The sequence below is a fragment of the Microtus oregoni genome, unplaced genomic scaffold (genome assembly GCF_018167655.1).
Source record: "Microtus oregoni isolate MIOR12 unplaced genomic scaffold, Mior012 000050F_000, whole genome shotgun sequence".
In the NCBI taxonomy this organism is placed as follows: Eukaryota; Metazoa; Chordata; class Mammalia; order Rodentia; family Cricetidae; genus Microtus; species Microtus oregoni.
This window is the reverse complement of record NW_024543224.1, coordinates 418,800-438,886: the sequence shown is the minus strand read 5'-3', so window position 1 is coordinate 438,886 and position 20,087 is coordinate 418,800. Positions and strand designations below refer to the sequence as shown.

The following is a 20,087-nucleotide window of genomic DNA, read 5'->3' as shown; positions in this document are numbered from 1 at the left end:
GTCTTGTGAATGGGTTATAGGAGGAGGATGGGAAGGGATTTATTGCTCGTTGCTATAATTTTTTTCTCTTCCCCGTCTCTGTGTCGTGGCTTTCCCGGAGCTTTAGCTCTTAATGCTTGGCTAAGTGGCGTCATCCAGCTGAAATTGAATCGACCCATTAGAACTCCCCATAGGAATCTCTGTATCCGGTCCCTGGGTAATGACTGAAACAAATTTTAAAGAGGAGTGGGGTTCCAGGGGTGGTAAAAATTTTAAGGGGACCTTATTTAAATATCTCTGCCAATCACAAGACTCTCAGAATTTGCTAACTGACTGTAGCTTCAATCTGATAAAGATTGAGCTTCTCCTTTAAGGGCTTCCCCCACCTCTTTTCCTCATTCATTCCCACTCCCCCCCCCCCCCACCGCACTAATAATGATTGTCCATCCATCATCCTCTGGGAAACCATTACCCAACCTACATTCCCTTTCTTCCTTCAGCATGTCATACATTTAACAACAAATATTTATTAATTGCCTTCCTTTGTGCTAGGTGTTCTGAATTCTTGCCTTTATGGAGCCTCCTTGGGACTTTCTGGCTTCTGAAAATAAAGCAACAAAGCAGCCTTAATTTACTCTTAGAGAGAAAGACAAATCTTTCTGTAAATTATCTTCAGCTCATTATTTAGTTCAGTAAGAAGGGGGGGATTGTCCTTCTCACACCCAGACAGAAGCATTGGAAGAAATTCAAGCCTTATATTTAAAATTAAAGTCCTGCTTAGGTGGACTAGTGGCAGGAACTTGGCCATCAGCATTCTTAGGATGCTTTGGTTACTCTATCTATAAAATTAAGATGGTAAATGGTGACAGTTCAGACTAAAACAAACTCGTGAGTCTGGAAACTCAGATTCTTAATCTTACTCTAATTCCTTGTGTGACCTTTGTAATTTGCTTCCTCTCTAGAGCCCCAATTTCTACATTAACAGAAGGAAATCTTATTTGGTAATTGCCCTGTCTAGCTTTGCCATTATATTATCTACACCCTTTCATGAATATCAGAACAAAAGAAAACAGAAACTATAAAAATGTATGGATGTGTGTTTGCGCATACTCTGTAAAAGTTCTTCAGATTATTCTGTTGCTATATATCATATATGTGTATAATACTTATATTCATATATAATTTATAAGCAAATCTAAATGTGTTTTTAATCATAATTATCAGTCAAGAGATTTTTCTATGTAAATTCTTCTCTTTTATGGCTCAATACTGTTCTCTTGAGTTTATTGAAATTATGAAAACCATAAAAACTAAATCATAGGTTTGTCTGCAGATAATAGATTAGTAATCTATTCCTTTAACAACTATTTATTGTAATCAACTATGTGCCAAGAACTTACTACTAGCTAGATACAGGCCAACAGATCAACATTAACAATTTTGACTTCTCAATTTAGGAGGTATGTATTTGACTTTGGAAAATTCAGTTAACCCCTATGAACCTATTTCTTCATGTTTAAAATAGAGACAAAATTCTACATCATAGAATTATATTGTTGCTCTGTAATTTGAATAAGGTTTTACATTTAGAAATTCTATTAGATTGACATATAAAAAACACTCAATGAATAGTAAGTATAAATTAAAAAACTGTTTTCACCTTAATTCAGTCCATAAGCATAGCAAGAGATGGTTTTAATTAAATGTCCTTTTAGTTTTTAAAAGTTTTAAAACCTTTTCATTTTATGTGTATGAGTGTCCCATCTACATGTAAGTGCAACATGTGCATGCAATGAAAACAAAAAAGGACATATTATAAGCTACCATGTAGGTTCTGGGAAACTGAACCAGGGTCATCTGTAAGAACAAGTGCTCTTAACCTCTGAGCTATCTCTCCAGCCCCACCTTTTATTGTTTTAAGGTACACATTTAAATTTGAACAGGTGGGTTGCCTAATTATTTCCCCCTTTATTCTTTGAGTCTATATTAAGGAAAAAAAATCAACCAAGATTATTCAACCTTACATTTTAGGATACCTATGCCAAAACAATTATGTTACAGATCATTCATTCCACAGTGTTTTCAATGGGCCAACCATTAGTAAATTTCTGGTATTCCAACAACTAGATGTCCTGTTCTTTCAGAATTGACATTTAATTAAGTAGGGAGACATTTTTAAAATCTGCAAGATACTATCTTAAGTATTTTATGTGCTTCAACTCATTTAATTCTTACAACAATCCTATGGAGTTTACGTACAAAAGAGAAATAAAAATTTAAAGAAATTAGGTAATTTACATGACTTATAAGTTTCAGATCTGAATTTAATTTACTACAGGGCTTGCGTACTTAATCATTATGCCATAGTGCCCAGTCATGTGCAAATCCTCCTACACATACATATGCAACATTCTTCCAAACTATTTGGCATTTATTATGGTTAGAATATATGTGTCTCCCCAAAATTCTTATGTTGAAAACTAATCACTAATGTTGTGTTATTAAGAGGAGAGTCTATTGAGAGTTAATTAGGTCATGAAATTGGAGCCCTCATGGAATTAGTGATCTTATACAAGAATCCCTGGTGAGCTAGGGTGTCCTTTTCATGATATAAAGATTTAGTGAGAAGGTTCCTATGAATCAGAAAGTTGGACCTCATCAGACACTACCAATAACTTTATATTAAACATCCCAGTCTTTAGAATACATCTACTCTAAGATATTTTGTTATAGTAGGTAAAACAAATAAGACATTAACTCTGAATATTTTGTATTATTATATACTTCTTTGTCTTTGAATATTCTGCTCAGTCTTCTTGAAATACTTCACTAATGTTTATTTTTATACCTAGGTGTCAAAGTCCCACATTGTAGGAAAACTTTGCCTAATCATGTCAGTACTCTTCTTAAGGTTCCAGTTGGCTTCCTTATACTTTAATACAATCAATCACAGAGTTTGCCAGCTTTTATTTATGATTATCTGTTTTCCATGTTAGACAGTTATCATTGGTGGTATATTGTATTTGTCTTTATTGCTTTATCTCTAGGGACTGATATACTACCCACACAATTAATGATTATTGTATGAATAGTTAAATGATTCTTGGAAATAAACCTGGATAACTTCTTGACCTTCGCATTTTAAGATACTATGTTCTCAAATTACTTTTGTAGTTCAATGATTTTTGATAGACCATCAGACAAGGATGGCTCTATACAGAAAACTCCTGATGAGCCATTACAAAATTCAACATGTATTATCTGGCATTTTGCTTTATGAAACCATTAGATTTTTATAACAGTACATTTCAGGAAATATGTTAATGGTTTACTTTTTGGTAAAAGACAGATTCATTAAATTGCTGAAGATAATTCAAGTAGTTTGCGACAGTGTGGGAACTAGAAGCAAGCACAGCTTTCTTGTTTCTTAATCTAGGAATTTCTTTTTGTTTATAAAATACCATAATGACAATTTCATTCCAAGTGAGTTTGTAGATACTATTTCAGCACAAATCAGCCACGTATTTTTTTTCCAAAAAATAAATGAATAACCTTGAAGAAGACCATAAAACTACTCTGCCCTCAAAATATTTCCCTTACTACTCTAAAAATCTCCCGATTGTGATTTTACAATAAATTAATCACATCTTTAAACACTTTATAGTAACTGATTGTTCAATTCACTTCTCGTATGACAGCTAACTCAACGATATCTTAAAGATGAAAGAATATGTTTAAATATTATACAAATTAAAAAAGATTGGTTGCAAAAACAGTGAAAGACTTAAAGAGATATTAGTATCTGGTCAAGAAAAAACTGAATAAACATACCTACCTAATTTACATGAAGGGCACATTTGGAAAGTTCAGTTGTCAGAAACTGACTAGCACATGGAGTTCTGAGAAGAATGATATATTCAAACTGTCTTATGTAAGAGATATATATTGAAAATAGGAACAAAATGTGTAATGTTGGAGAATAACTTGAATGACAGGTAGAATAATTTAGAAAATGTTTTAGGAATCAGAAATAATTTTTTGAACAAAGTAATAAAGTATAAAATTAAACCATATTAAGAAAGATATATTGGAGGGAGAGGTAGTGAGATTGTTCAGCAAATAAAAGTGCTTGCTGTCAAGCCTGAGGACCTGAGTTCAAACCTCATAACCCACATGATAGGAGAGAACCAGGTCTTGCAAATTGTACTTTACCTCCCCATGACACACACACACACACACACACACACACACACACACACACACACACACACACACACACACAATAGATAGATGTGAAATTAAAATTTAAAAAGAAAGACATACAGGACATGATAAATTGGTTAGGAATATTTGAATTAAGTCAGCTAATTTAGAAATTTAAAGCATCTTGGAGAAATTAAAAAAAAAGAAAACAAAAGGGGCTGGTTTAGGGAATTGACAGTGAAAATGGGAAGTTAGGCTGGTTTAATAATAACTATACGAAAAACCAAAAAAAATAATAATAATGATACATTGTCATATGGAGACGTAGGAAGGTGAGCATGAGTTTAAAACAATATTGGTGCTAGAAAAAAGCTTTAGAAACTAAATTATCAATCCTTCATTATAAAATTGTATTCAAAATTCCAACCTATCTGCTTATCCTAGTTTCTTTTTTATAGTCATCTATGTAATATTATTCTGCCTTAAAGATTATTTCAAGTATGATGTCCTGTATAACGTTTTCAATATCTTCTTTGTACTTCCAAACTTTAAAAACAGGAGAGTTGTGGTTTTGTAGAATTTATCAATTTTTAAAAAGATTTGTTTTATTTTTATGTGTCTAGGCTGGTCTTGAATACCTCTATAACCAAGGATGATTTTAAACTCCCAATCCTGCTGTCTCCACTACTTCAGTGCTGGAATTACAGGCATATGTCATCACACCATGTACATGCTGTGAATCAAGGGTTCCATACCTTCTAGAGAAGCATTCTACTGAGACCTATATTTCCCAGCCAGGTATTTATCACTTCCAATTTGTACTGTAATAGTTTATGTATGTCTTATCTTTACAACTAAAATTATCTCACTGAATATCCAACTATGTGTTCCTAAGGTACTTTTTATTGTGATTATTATAATTACACTGTATTATTGAAATAAATGAAATGAAAAGAACCCAGGACTCCTGATGCTTGGGCCAACATTCTTTATGCTGTACAACAAACAGAAAGGATGGTAAGATTTTTTTTGAGTTATTTGTGAGGAAGTATAGAACTTGAGGTGATCATGAGACGTTTTCAAGTGAGAACATTTAGAATAAACTTATTGATGTGCGACTAAAATTTGAGTGAAACACCAGAATAGAAATTTAGGGGCTACTAACATAGAAGAGATCATTGAATTTTTGAAAATGGATGAAACTTTGGAAGTACAGGAAAGTAATAGAGAGGATTGTGTATCATGTAGAAAGTTAGAGAGCAAAAAGATAAAGAACTAGTGGGGAAACCAAATAACAAGTTATCATATGTTGGAAAGTATTCAGAGCAGCACGATGTTATAGAATTGCAGAGAAAATATAAATAAAGACAAAAATTTGAAAAAAATGATTTAAAATATGACTTAATTTACACATAGGACTATAGGTGAATAATTGAAAAATCCTAAGCATCAATAGGTTGAGAGGAACAAATCATGACATGGTTATAAGATTTTATCAACACAGGAAAGCTAGTGAATTGTGAAATAAAAGGAAGGAATTAGTGGAAAAAGAGATGAATAGGAGCTTTAAAGTGTTTGTTGGAGCCAAATTCCAGTGGAATTTGCAAGGATTGACATTCTGAAGCAAAGTATGTTGTGTACTTTAGAGCGAAAGATAGTCACAAGTCTTACCTTTGTTACATTTTAAAGCAAAAGATAGTCACAAGCTTTGCTCTTGTTACAATTTTACCTGGAATTACACTGCTGAAGAAAGAACTTAAACACCTGAAGCCTGGATAAGACTATGACAACTAAGGAGTTTCCCGTAGCTTGATCCTAGTGAATTCCAAGGGTCACAGAAAACATCTCTGCAACTAAGCCAATCTAGAGAAGGCTTTAGAGTCAGATCTAGGTTTACAGCCAGTTCCATTAATTAGTAGCTGTGTGATGTTTGGCTTAGTTACCTAAGACTTTTGACTCTTACGGTGTCCACTTGTGAAACAGACATTAATTTATTTGTTAAAAACCTGAGTAATTTGAAATAATGTGAATAGTAAGTAAACTAAGTACTCAATACATGGTAGATATTACTATGATTCTTATTTTCTGAGAGACTACTTCAGACACTGTGAAGAGTCAACTTAAAATTGCAGCAAACTCTCAAGATAGTCACTGGCATGTGGAGCAAGTATACACATTAATACAGTGACCACAGCACATGCAGAATATATTACTCATACAAAAGAAGTCTTCTATAAATATTAATTATGGAAAAGAAGTAAATATATCTAACTAGCAAACATAGTTCAATTTTTCTCTTTATCATACCTTGAGATAATTAAATATTCGGTTATTTTCTTTAGTCAAATATGAGATACGTGATTAAGTAAACAATCAGCAAACATATTGAGAATCAAATTTATATTAGGTTTGGGGGGTTAGAAGGAAACCAAAGAATAATAGTAAATTAATTAATGATATGCATTTATTTTTAATTTTTGAGACAGGATCATGCTTTGTAGCTCTGTCTGATCTGGCCTTTGCTGTGTAGCACAGTCTGCTTTGAACTCATGGCAATACTTCTCTCCCAGCTTCCCAAGTTGTTATTACAGGTATGTGACTTTTTGTCCATCTAAATTCTATAGTAACAAAAATACAATAATATTGTGTAATTATATGTTATTAATTAACATAGAAACAACAGATGAATATATTATTCCATAGATATCATAATCTAGTAAAAAGATATAAAATAGATAAATATATTAAAGTATATCAAGTGTTTTGGAGAGAAGCAGAAAGAAATATATCTAATTCACTGTTGAGAGTAATGATAACATAACATTTAATATAAATTTTGGGGGGCTAGAGAAATGGCTCAGTGGTTAAAAGTTCTTTTTCCAGAAGACCCAGTTCAATTCCCAGTATTTGCATGGCAGCCCTCAACTCAGTAACTCCAGTTCCAGAAAATCTTGAGCCATCTTCTGATCTCCACACAAGATAAAATTGTTTATAATAGAGAATTAGATTAGTTTTACAGGTACACTTTCTGATAATGATTATTTTAAATGTTGTATTAGATTAAGATATAATGTTGGCTCTAAATAAGCTCAGTGTGTTCTAAGAATTTAAGTGAGATATGCATTGTGGTGACTTCTAGAGAAAAATTTTGCCTCTGTGATATAGTGTGTTTCAATGTAATTCAATAAAACAAATATATATAAACCATATACTTAACATTATATAATATGCTTGATGTGAGAGATGCAGTGATGAATGTAGCCCAATATACTATGCTATAAAGCACCAATGCAAACTGATTGAATGAGTGGATTAATGGTCTTATCCTCATTATTCATAGCGTACAATAATGGACATATAAAATATAAACTGTAATATAATATGTCAATAAACCAGAATGAGATACAATTATGGCCATAATTATGGTAAGGACAGTATAGACAAAGATAAGTGAGTGACAAGTAAAAAAAATAAAAAGAACTACGGAGACTTAGCAACTTACGGTTTATCAAAAAGTTTCATGAGATTCTTGCTTTCTAACACTTCTAGACAACTACAAACACTAGCCATCTTGCCTGGAACAGTGGAAACTTCCAGACCTGGCTCAGACTTCCTAACTGAACTCTAGATCTACATATCTAACTTTATATCAGATATCTCCATTCATTGTTTTTCTTTCTCTTGACATTTTGGTTGTCAGACTAACCTTTAATGGTTGAGCCATCTCTCCAAGCCCTTCCTTTTTCTGTCAAACAATATAGGAGCTGAGGGGAATTGTTATTTTGTATATGGTAGTAACGGAAGGCTTCTCTCATTTGGATGAAATTTGACTCAAGTAAAATAAAAACCCTGAGATAGCAAGGACTTGGGGGTGTAACCCAGTGGTATATTATAAACCACAGATAGACCTCAGTAATGCACATTCCTGAGGCCAGAAGTGTGAAAAGATTAACTTTCTATTCTTATAGTGGAATACTGGAGAAAGACTGGTAGTATATGAGATGCAGCAAAGGCTCATAATTTGGAGTTCTGAAAGTGATGTTAAAGATTTTGTATTTTACTCAAAATGGTCTGAGAAAATGTTAAATGTTTTCGCACAGAGCACTAATAAAATTTGAACTATAATATATATAATCATATAAATATAATTTTGTAATGCTCTCTTTAGATGCTCTGTGGAGTATATATTCAAGATACAGGCTTGGATTGGAAGTTGGAAAAAATTAGGAAGCTATTGAAGGAGTCTAGATGCTAGAGTAGTAAGAGTAGACATGAATCAAGTTATTCAAGGTACTGAGTTTAGCCAATATGCACATCCATGTATTCTATATGCATTCTGGGATTTTGTAAACTTCTCTGAGTAAAACTGTATAGATTTCACTTCAGGTGTTAACAATGGCTAATAGCTGCATTTTTTAAAAGAGAGTTTAAAGCAACAATATACAGACTGAAAAGGTTAATAATACACTCATATGTATAAAATAAATGATGAAAAAGAGGTCATGAACTTGCAAAAGGGCAAGGAAGTTATATTAAAGGGTTTAGAGGGAAGAAAGGGAAGAGAGAAATGGTGTAATTAAAATCTCCAAAACAAAAAAAAATTAAGTAAGAATATAGAATTGATTGGAATTTTGGCTCTATTTTAGTCCTTAAATACTTATATGGTGTTTTCTCCTATATTTTCCCAACAGTGTGTTTGTTTGTGTGTGTGTGTGTGTGTGTGTGTGTGTGTGCATATGTGTATCTAAATAAAGCATAATTCTCATGTCTTTTCAAAGGGAAACAGATTAAAATTGCTCTTAATGGAAAGGATGAAATACCTCCTGATTTCTAATTTCTTCATGTGCAGTTTTGCTTTGATAGCCCAAATAATGAATTGTCTCCTTTTTACTTATATATCCTGTCTTGGACCTGGGGGTGTGTCCTATATAAACTCCTTATGTCCCATAGAGATGACATCTTCATAGGAATTATCTCTATGATACTTCAAGATGCTTCAACTATTTCCTTTTATATAATGTATTATATTGCTACTGAGTCTTTTTGTCTACTTTCATGTCTTAGAAGTGTATCAAGAAAGTAGTTAATACTACATTAAACATCTGACTGTATGGTATTGAGATTCTGGTTTCAACTTAGCAGAACACTTTCCTCCTCCACATATGTACCAATATTTATCCCACGTTGTTCAAATTATCTCACTTCTTTTTATCTACATTAATTGGAAGTTTTATAATTTGGGAATAAGAAAACAATGGGGCAAATTCCTACAAATATCAGATATCTGATACATCCATATTGTACTCTTGTTTACAAGCAGGTCAGCCTAGTGTAGGTGACAACAGCATTGAAGATTGCTTTTGGCTCTGGAAGAAGTTTGTTTTTAGAACTCACATCCTACCCAGAACTAAATTTAACCATTACTTTCATTTCAAATAATTTTGACAAATTCAAATAAGTTTTAGCTTTGTGTTTCAAGGTCTCCCCCACCCCCTCCTACTAGTCATGAACATTATTCATGTTAAACTTCTTCCCCACAACCACATCAGGTTTCTTCTCCCTTGCCATGCTTGTTTCTTTACTTTCTGGTTGGTTTTATTTTCTATCTTTCTTCTCTCATTTCTTTTTTTCCTATCCTCTGATACCATTTTCGTCTTGATGCTCTTAACTTAAAAAGAATCCCTTAGTTTTATTCCTAGTGCTTGAACTGGCATTAGGAGTCCATTCTTTTTGGAGGGATACCTTGATCAGCCTAGATTTAGCGGGGGATGGCCTTGATCCTACCTCAAAGTGATGTGTCAGACTTTGTTGACTTCCCTTGGGAAGCCTTATACTTTCTGAGGAGTGAATAGATGCCTGGGGAAGTTAGAGGGAGTGGAAGGAAGGAGGGAATGGGAACTGAGATTGGTATGTAAATGAAAAAAGAATGTTTAAAAAATAAATTTAATAAAAAGACTCCCTCAGGAATACTCTTCAAACAAGTAAAGAAAGGACACGTGCTCAAGATTAAAAATAAGTTTTGTGCAAGTATTTATAAAATCTTCTCAGGCTGAAGATATTTATGTTTGTCTTCTTGTGTGACATTTGGTTCACACATAACATTAATGACATCTTTGCATTTGTTGATTATTTATAATGTTCAAGGAACTATTACATAGATATAGTTATGAATCTATTAAGGAAAGTGTTAAGGCCATTCTTATTTTAAGATGAATCACTTGAAGCCAACAAAGATATAGAAAACACAAATTAGGTCAAATAACATTTTTTACAGATATTTCAAATTCTGTATACATTATAGGTGAGAAGTATGAAGTAGTTATAACCATACAATGAATCAATATGAAATAAAATAGTTTGTTTTTTCTACTATTGCTAGCGAATAGTCTGAGAGGGGCAGAATAAAAATAAGAATCTAGAAAGAAAACATTGAATTTATAATCAGTTAATTGTCTACAATGGTATAAGCACCATTTAGTGAAAAAAGAATAGTTTTTCCAACAACCAGTGCTAGAAAACGGAATAGTCTAATGGCAAAGAATGAAGTTTGACCCTAACTTCAAACCATATAGACAAAAATTAACTAGAACTAGATCATAGCTAAGAAGCAAAAGAAGCAAATATTTGTGACCTTGGATTGTGTAACCCTTAAATACATAAGCTAAGAAGGCACATGAGTAAATATTTGTGACTTTGGATTGTGCAAACCTCCTTATATACAGCAACAAAGTACAAGTGACAAAAGAAAAGATAGACGAATTGAAATCCTTAAAAATCCTTACAAGCAATTTTTCTGGCAAAATATCACCAGTAAAGTACACATAAAAAATGAAAGAAATTTTTTGCCAATGATATTTGTAAATTTAACTCATATCTATGATAAAGAACTCTTTCAACTCAAGAATAAAAGGGAAGTAAGATGAAAAATGGACAGAGGTCTGATCTCCAAAATATACAAAGAACTCAAGAAATTAGTCATCAAAAGAACACATAATCCAATTAAAAAATGGAGTACAGACCTAAACAGAGAACTCTCAACAGAGGAATCTAAAATGGCTGAAAGACACTTAAGAAAATGTTCAACATCCTTAGTCATCAAAGACATTCAAATCAAAACAACTCTGAGATTCCATCTTACACCTGTAAGATTGGCCAAGATCATAAACACGGATGACAATTTATGCTGGAGAGGTTGTGGGGTAAAGGGAACACTTCTGCATTGCTGGTGGAAATGCAAGCTGGGACAGCCCCTTTGTATGTCAGTGTGGCGATTTCTCAGAAAATAAGGAAACAACCTTCCTCAAGACCCAGTAATACCACTTTTGGGTATATATCCAATCGTGCCACAAGGACATATGCTCAACTATGTTCATAGCAGCATTGTTTGTCATAGCCAGAACCTGGAAACAACCTAATTGATCCTCGATTGAAGAATGGATAAAAAAAAATGTGGTACATTTACACAATGGAATATTACACAGCAGAAAAAAAGATAACAACAGCTTGAATTTTGCAGGAAAATGGATGGAGCTAGAAAACATTATTTTGAGTAAGGTAACCCAGACACAGAAAGACATTTATCACATGTACTCACTCATAGGCGGTTTTTAAACATAAAGCAAAGAAAGCCAGCCTACAAACCACAACCTCAGAGAACTTAGACAACAATGCAGACACTAAGAGAGACTTACATAGATTTAATCTACATGGGAAGTAGAAAAAGACAAGATCCTGAGTAAATTGGGAGCATGGGGACCTTGGGGGAGGGTGAAAAGGGGGAGGGTGGAAAGGGGGAGGGGAGAGACAGGGAGGGGAGCAGAGAAAAATACAGAGCTCAATAAAAATCAATAAAAAAGAAAAATAGACAAAGGAATTGAACAGAACCTTCTTAAGTAAGACATATTAACAACCAATGTGTGTATGCAAAACACTCAATATCAATAGTAATTAGTAAGATGCAAACAAAAAAATAATTACATACAACTTTACAACCATTAGAATGGCTAATATCAAAACAATTGATAGCAACAGTGTTAGTGGGGAAGTGGAGAAATTAGAAAAATTTTATATTACTGATGAGATTGTAAAATGATGCAGTCACTTTGGAAGCAGTTTGAAAGTTATCCAAAATGTTAAATATAAAGTTATAATATGATTTAAGAATTCTAGTAGCATATATACATTTGAAAAATATTGAAAATATATATCTATATAAAATATATGCATAGGCTGGGCAGTGTTGGCCCACACCTTCAATCCCAGCTTTTGGGAGGCAGAGGCAGGCAGATCTCTATGAGTTTGAGCCCAGCCTGGTCTACAAGAGCTAATTCCAAGACAGTTAGGACTGTTACACAGAGAAGCCCTTTCTCATAAAAACAAAAAAATTAAAAAATAAAATATTATTTTTAGCATTAATATTTAATATCTTGGTTATTTAGAATTAGCTAAAAGATGAAAATAACCAACTAACCCTAACTCTAACACTAAGAAAATAGGATGAAATATTTTTCAATCATAAAATTATTAAAATTGATACATAAATTATCCTTGAAGTTAAAAAAGCCACACACAAAAGGTCATGGACTGTATCATCCTGTTTATATGAAATGTCCATAGTAGGCAGATATATAAAGACAGAAAGTAGAATATAGGTTTGGGAGGCTAAAGGAAGAGTTTGGAGTGATTGATAATGAATATATGTTTCTTACTTGGTTGATGAAACTGTTTATATTAGGTAGTTATGAGTGCACAAGTGTGTGAATATAACCCAAACTATTGAATTGAGTACACTAAATGAGTATTTTTTACTATATGTTTTAAAATGATGTATTGGTGGAACTCACTAGTCTTCATGTAAAAAGACTCCTGGCATAAATAACTCTTTTATCAAAATGCCAGTCAGTCTCTGAAAATCATTTAGCAAATTTTCAGATTTGATATTATAAATAGAAATACAATAAATTGTTGTAAGAGCTGCGGGCTATGTTCCTGCCTCCCCAGCTCCTGGTCACCTGGCTAGCTTATGCCCCGAAATAACAACACACAAATTATATTCTTTTAAACACTACTTGGCCCATTATATCTAGCCTCTTCTCGGCTAACTCTCGCTCCTGGACTAGCCCATTTCTAATAATGTGTGTAGCACCCCAAGGTGCGCTTACAGGGAAGATTCTAGCCTACGTCCATCCTAGGTTGGAGCTTCATCGCGTGTGCCCCTAGAGCTGAGCTATGGCATCTGTCTGAGGCATCTACCTCACTTCCTCTTCCTCCCAGCATTCTGTTCCGTTTACTCCTCCCACCTATGTTTTAACCTATGAGGCCAAGCAGTTTCTTTATTAATTAACCAATGACCTCCCTCCATCATTAAATATCATATATATACATATTGAGCTTTATACTAAAATATCTATAAGCTAAACTTCCAGACAAAAAATGATGGGCAAAGAATACATATTTTTATTCTGGTGAATGTTGTCAAATTGCTCTCCAGTTTCCACCAATTTATGGTACCAATAAGGAGTTTAGTAGAATGCTCATTTTTAAAATACTTTGACAACTAACTGTATTATCAAATTTCTGGACTTTGTTCCAATGAAAAGTCAAAAATTGATACCATTGTGTTTTAAAAATCAGAAACAAACATTTAAAAATATTTGATCTTTCTATGACCAGCATTTTAAAAACTGTATTTTCATGTTCTTTGTTCATCTTTATATTGAATTCCTTTTTACTATCAGTCTGTAAAATCTTAATATACACATTTAAATATAATCATTATTGTATAAATACTAGTATAATTAAACCACTGATATAAACATAAGTTTTACCAGTCTGTAATTGGCTTTTAAACTTAATTTAAAACAGTGCACACTATATATAAGTCATTTTAATAAAATAAAAATACATAGATACAAAAGTTGTACATATTCACATGATACAGTATAATATTTCAATACATGTATATAAAACTTACCTTCATGGGATTATGGCATCAGGGCTTTGTGGCATATTATTGCTTAGTATTCACATATTTTGTATGTTTATATTTTCGATATGTCTGTAACCTGTTTGAGTTTATTGGCTTAGAGATAAATTAGCATTCTCACAGTTATTGCCGCTTGAGACTTAGTGAGCCTTTAAGGATTTAAATCATTCATCAATTTAAAGAAACTATGGTATGTTATTCTATTACTTCTTCAACTCCGTATCTTTTCTTTCCCCAGTTCCTCTTTCCTTCTTTAGCTTTTTTAAATTTTTTTGCTCATGTCTATATGCCATGACACATATGTCATGTCAGAGGATAACCTTTACCCACTTCCCTTTATTTTTTATTTTTTTTCCTTTCCAACTTTTATTAAGGAAATCAATGGGATCTAAAACAATCTTTCTCTCTCTCTTTCTTCCTTTTCATGCTTTACCTGGGAGAATCTCTATGTTCATTCCTCAACTAAGTAATTTTGGTTTTAGTTGTGTAGATTGTTAGTCACTCTTCTAGTAAAGTGTAAATTTTTGGCAATCATTTTAAAATTTAGATGTTTGGAATATTCTTGCATGAGTAGTAATAACAGCCATATATGTTTAGGAAAATCTTAAATAATAATTTGTGTCTTTTTAATGTTAAAATCAAAACTCTGACTTCTGGTATGCGTTGAAACTACAGGGTAGGATTTAAGTTGTACCAATCAGATGCCCTAACATGACACTTAAATGCAAAATTTTCAACACACATTAAGCAGTACTATATGACTTCCATTTTAGTTGTAATAGGAGATGGAAAAGGAACTTGGCTCTGGGGAATGGCAGAAATTGCAAGGGCAAGTTCTTAATAGAGTGGTGGCACAGTGCTGGCAGCAGTAGCTGTTGCAGTAAAGTAAATTTCTTAGCCTCTAATGCAGGAGCAATAGTTTTTCTTATAAGGAAAGTAACATTATTCCTGCCCATTATTTCCAGAAACTAAACTTCAACATTGGATGGGTAGCTTTCCTTTTATAAATAACTGTATTCTGTACATAACCTCAATTTCAAAATCTTTCTCAAATAATCTCTTCTAATCCCCTTTTTTCTTCAGTCCTTATAATGCTCCATTTCTCACATGTTCTGTATCCTAGTGGATCCTGTAATACACTAGCTTCAACAACCTTTTGCAGTCTGTCACCCACTGTCTCCATAGTTTTACTTGTTTTCCTTACTTGACTTTGGAGTTCACAGTCCATAATTACAATAAATTCTCAGCTATATACCACCAGCACTTTTACCCTTTTGGTCCAGCATATTCACACGAGAAATAAAGATGATCTTCAATAAATCCTATGCTCAATCTATTTAATTTCTGTATTAACTGGTTTGTACTTCATTTAATTTTAATATCTTCCAATTCATAGCCTTTAATCTCAATTGTGATTGATGATGCTATATTGTTTTCACAACCTGATATTTGACTATTTTATACCATCTTCTCTTTACTTAAACCGACACTGTCTATTACTTGTTTCTTACTCTAATTAATGGTCTTATTTTATAAACTACTTCTGTTACTATTGCCATTTACTAAATGTTGTCTTCTTCTTAATTGATCTATTACTATCATTCACATAATAGATTATGCTATTCTTTATAAAACTCTTTGCTTGAGTTCCAGGTTAATTATACTTCTCTAGCTCACTGATTCTTCTTAATATTTTCTGGCATTATTTTAGTTTTCAAATAGAAAAAACTGAGGCAATGCAAGCTTTGAACCTTAAATAACTATTAAAAGTATTTGACACTATCTACTTATGAGTAGATATTTTCACTATCATAGTACCCATGATCTTACAACTAATTAAATATTATTTACAAATGTTTACTGCTTTTTTATATCATCCTTATATCAAGTGTTTATCATTTCATTAAGTATAGCTAGCAATTTTAAACTAAGACACACAAACATCTATAACTTATCAGTAACATGAATAATTCCCTTATAACATGCCACAAGAAATTTGTTAAAAGTATCAGAATAGAAAAAAAATTCCCATTCTTCTCCCTCTCTAAAACAGTGTTATTCTACGTGTACTCCACAGATCAGCGTCAAAAGTACTAATGATCTATTATGACATAACTATGATATTTATACAGAATATTCAAGAATGATGAGTATACTAGTAGAGTACATAGATTGCATTTTAGAAAATTTTGTTTCATGTTAATATATATATGCACATTTTTTACTATTTTACCAAATTCCATGGCAGATTACATTTTTTTTTAGAAAGTAGTCCATCATAGAGAGTTGAAAACTCTACTTTTCTAAAAGTATCTTAATAATGCTTTAGGTCAGGTGGTATAGTTTGACTTCTTGTATTTACCTTTGTCTTCCCCATGGTTGGCCTTTAAGTCAAGGGACCTGGCTGCCTTCCCAAAAGTCGTTTCCGCACAGTTTAATAGCTATAGCCAGTGAAAAAAAAGTGCATTTCCTGCCACCATAGTGCAATATTATTACTAATCTAGTAAGGATATTCACTTCTGGTTTTGGCACTGAGGTTTGGGGTACTGCACTGAGCCAGGTAGCTCACAAAAGTGCAACATTTTGAAATGTGGATTAATAGAGATAGAATAACTAGGACTATTTCCTGTTAAAAATATATTGCACTTGATAATTTGGCAGGACAAAGTAAATGTTAGCTCATTTTCAGAAACAATTTTCTAACTGCTAATGTAGGAATTTTTTTTTAATCCAGGAAGTGCTTAATCAATGATAGATATACAAACTATCATTCATGCTCTAATAATAAATCCTGCAACGAGTTGCAAATTAGATGGAACTCTAAAGAAATAGAATAATTTTTGAATCAGCATTCATTAAGAGGTATGTCCTATGATTATCCTTTAATTTGTAGAAAACTTGGGCTATAAGTCAGAAAGCATATAAAACTGCAGTCATAGCCGGGCGGTGGTGGCGCACGCCTTTAATCCCAGCACTCGGGAGGCAGAGACAGGCGGATCTCTGTGAGTTCGAGACCAGCCTGGTCTACAAGAGCTAGTGCCAGGACAGGCTCCAAAACCACAGAGAAACCCTGTCTCGAAAAAACCAAAAAAAAAAAAAAAAAAAAAAAAAAAAAAAAAAAAACTGCAGTCATTTGAGGGGTGAAAGTTTGCTTGGAGTTGTATGTGATATCAGATCCACAGTTTGAGCTAAGAAGTGAAAAAGAAGAAAGAAGTAAATGGAAATTCAATCACACACACACACACACACACACACACACACACGTGTGTGTGTGTGAACCAATGTATTACATGAACATTTTCTGTAACCTTCTTACACATAACATGTTTACTCAGTTATTAATCCTTCAACAATGATCTTTTCTCACAATTCTACTCCAGGTTATTTGATTGCATGGGAGGTGACTTATTGTAGTAATGTGCAGCAGTACATCATAGATCAGCCCATTTAATCTTTCCAGAATTTGAGTGTATCCTAGTGAATTATAATTAATAACACAAATTAACATATTAACATTTACATATTAATGCTATAAGATTTATGCACAATGAGGATAAAGCAAAGTATGAAAAGGAACTGAGTCTACTTTTATTTTTAAGTATATTCATGTTTATTTACTGTGTATGTGCACACACGTCACTGTACACGTGTGAATCAGAGGACAATGTGCAGGAGTTGGTTCTTTCCACCATGAAAGTGGAATTCGTGAGGATCAAATTTAGGTCATCAGGCTTGGCTGAAAGCACCTTTACCTGTTAATCTGTCTTTCCTGATCCCACTATCTTAACATAAACACACAAAAAGTATTTTTTCTTTTACACTTATAAATTGAGGAGTAATATTAAGGTTGGCAGTTTTAAATCTTAGAGAACAGAAAAGTTAATTAAGGGTGAGAAGAATTTCCAACTATTTATAGGTCTTTATATTGCGTTTTTATTTAAAAAGTTTAAAAAATAGCAGAATTACAAATCCAGTATGTTGCTAATGAAGTTCTCTTTCACTGAAATTCTTTCTTAAAATCAAAGCAAAGGGAATAATTTAATGTCAAATTACCTAGAGTAAACTGAATTAGGCAGTTTACTGTAAATTATTTCTGACTAAACATTTCAGAGAAATGTAAAAGATTAATACTTGTTGCAGATATATAGAATAAAGAAATATAAAATATTATTTTAGGAAAAGAGAAAAATTTTCTTATTAGCCAATTCATACTTCTGCAAATACTTTGGATCAAGACTGAAAGGTAGAAATGTAAACAATGATAGCACTGCTGCTGTTGCCCTAGATTCAATTACAAAACAAGCAGCACATTTAGAAATTTATGCTGGAAAAATCCTTTCAAATGTGTCTGAATACAGAACAGTTACAGTGTTTGTGCAGTCATGCAGTTTGGACTTGTGCCAAGTGTAACGCTCTTATATTCCCGGGCCTACTCTCCTGATGAGGAATCTGAAGGCTAGGTTACAATTCAAGGTCTCTATGGTGGGCTTAATTTTCTACCAAGTGCTTTTGAGATTTTACCCCACTATGTTTGATAGTGAAAATAATAATATGAACACCTAACATATATTTGGTACTTACTATGTGCTAAACCATATGTAAGGCAAATTACGTAGTTTACCCCAATTAAGCTTTACACCTATGAATTTTAAAATTCTTATGTGCAGGTAGAGAACTGATATTCTATGAAATTAAATAAATTACTGAAGGCCAGATTACTTTTACCTGCCCAATTTGAAGTCTGCTGAGAAAATATTTTTACTGAAGAAAAAGTTTATTTTTGTTTGAAATATAGAGTAGATATCACAGAGCAATAAATTCTGTCAAACCTTTATATCTAGCTACATATTGCCTTCAGAAGTGGTTGCTTTTAGCCATGCCTCTAATGTGCTTTCAGTAACTCTCCTTAGTCATGATGGTCCTTAAATCAGTCCCAGTTCTGTGGATTCCTCAATAGTCATGTAATTTAATATTGCAACAGAGTCTCTGAATCACCTTTTTAAAATACAGTTTTTAAGTCACAGAAATAATTAAGAAATAAAAGACCTTTACTGTTTTTTTTAAAAAAAACTAGCATATGAAACACTAATTAATTTGCTCCCAATGGTTATCTGTTTGACAAAAACTTAGAGAATGCAAATTGATCGAGTACAAGATTCATAGGCGTAGGAAAAAGAAATTTTCACAACAGATATTCCTGAGGTCAGAGTCTAATAGGATCTCTAATTTTCATGAGGAACACTTGAGTGGTTCTAAAATGAGATTAGGAATTGTGAAGGAATTCTTCCTTAGTCATGCATTAAAACACTATTGTTAGTCAAAGGGACCTGTACTTAATACTAGAGCATTCTATTTATCCTTGATTCCATTTATCCCTAAAATACAATTTGAATCAGACATATGTCAGAAATTACATCGAACCCTAATTCAAGGAAATGGGGATCATGAAAACCTAGGTATCACCTAGAAAGGATACTGCAAAGAGTGGCGGCTACAAAAAAAAAAAAAAAAATCCACAGATAGAGTGGCCCCAAGCCAAGTAAAAATAGAATGGAAGGTTTCTGTGGGGGACTTTCTTTTAACGCTCTACATAATGTAAGCAATGGCTGTGTGAGACTGTCTCTATCTCTTTGACTTTAGTGCCCTGGCTATACACTACCCTTTGCTGTTTTTCTACTTTTCATGACCAATTTCCTCTGTGGGATTAATGTTTTTCCATGCAATATGGCATGGCTAGAAATATTTTAAGTAACATATGCAAGGAAAAGTCCATATTCTCAGTCGAAATCTGTAAAGGGTAGAGGTAGAAAGAGGAGGCAGAAGGAAGGTGGACAATAGGTACCAAAACAGAATAAAGTAGAAAGAATCAGTTCTACTGAGTCATAACACAGTGAGATAACTATAGTTCACAATAATTTAT

General features: G+C 32.9%; 1 long non-coding RNA gene across 3 annotated transcripts in view; it reads left to right on the top strand.

The window, feature by feature from the left end:
- LOC121436625 overlaps positions 1 to 20,087 on the top strand; it is a 38,742-nt gene that overhangs the window by 594 nt on the left and 18,061 nt on the right. For 2 of the 3 annotated variants that reach the window (XR_005972721.1, XR_005972719.1), the window contains exons 2-3: positions 4,806 to 4,980; positions 6,669 to 6,773. This is a non-coding gene — a long non-coding RNA (uncharacterized LOC121436625). Of the gene's footprint in view, positions 1 to 4,805; positions 4,981 to 6,664; positions 6,774 to 20,087 lie in introns of all 3 variants that reach the window. The other variant, XR_005972720.1, reaches the window with a different exon arrangement.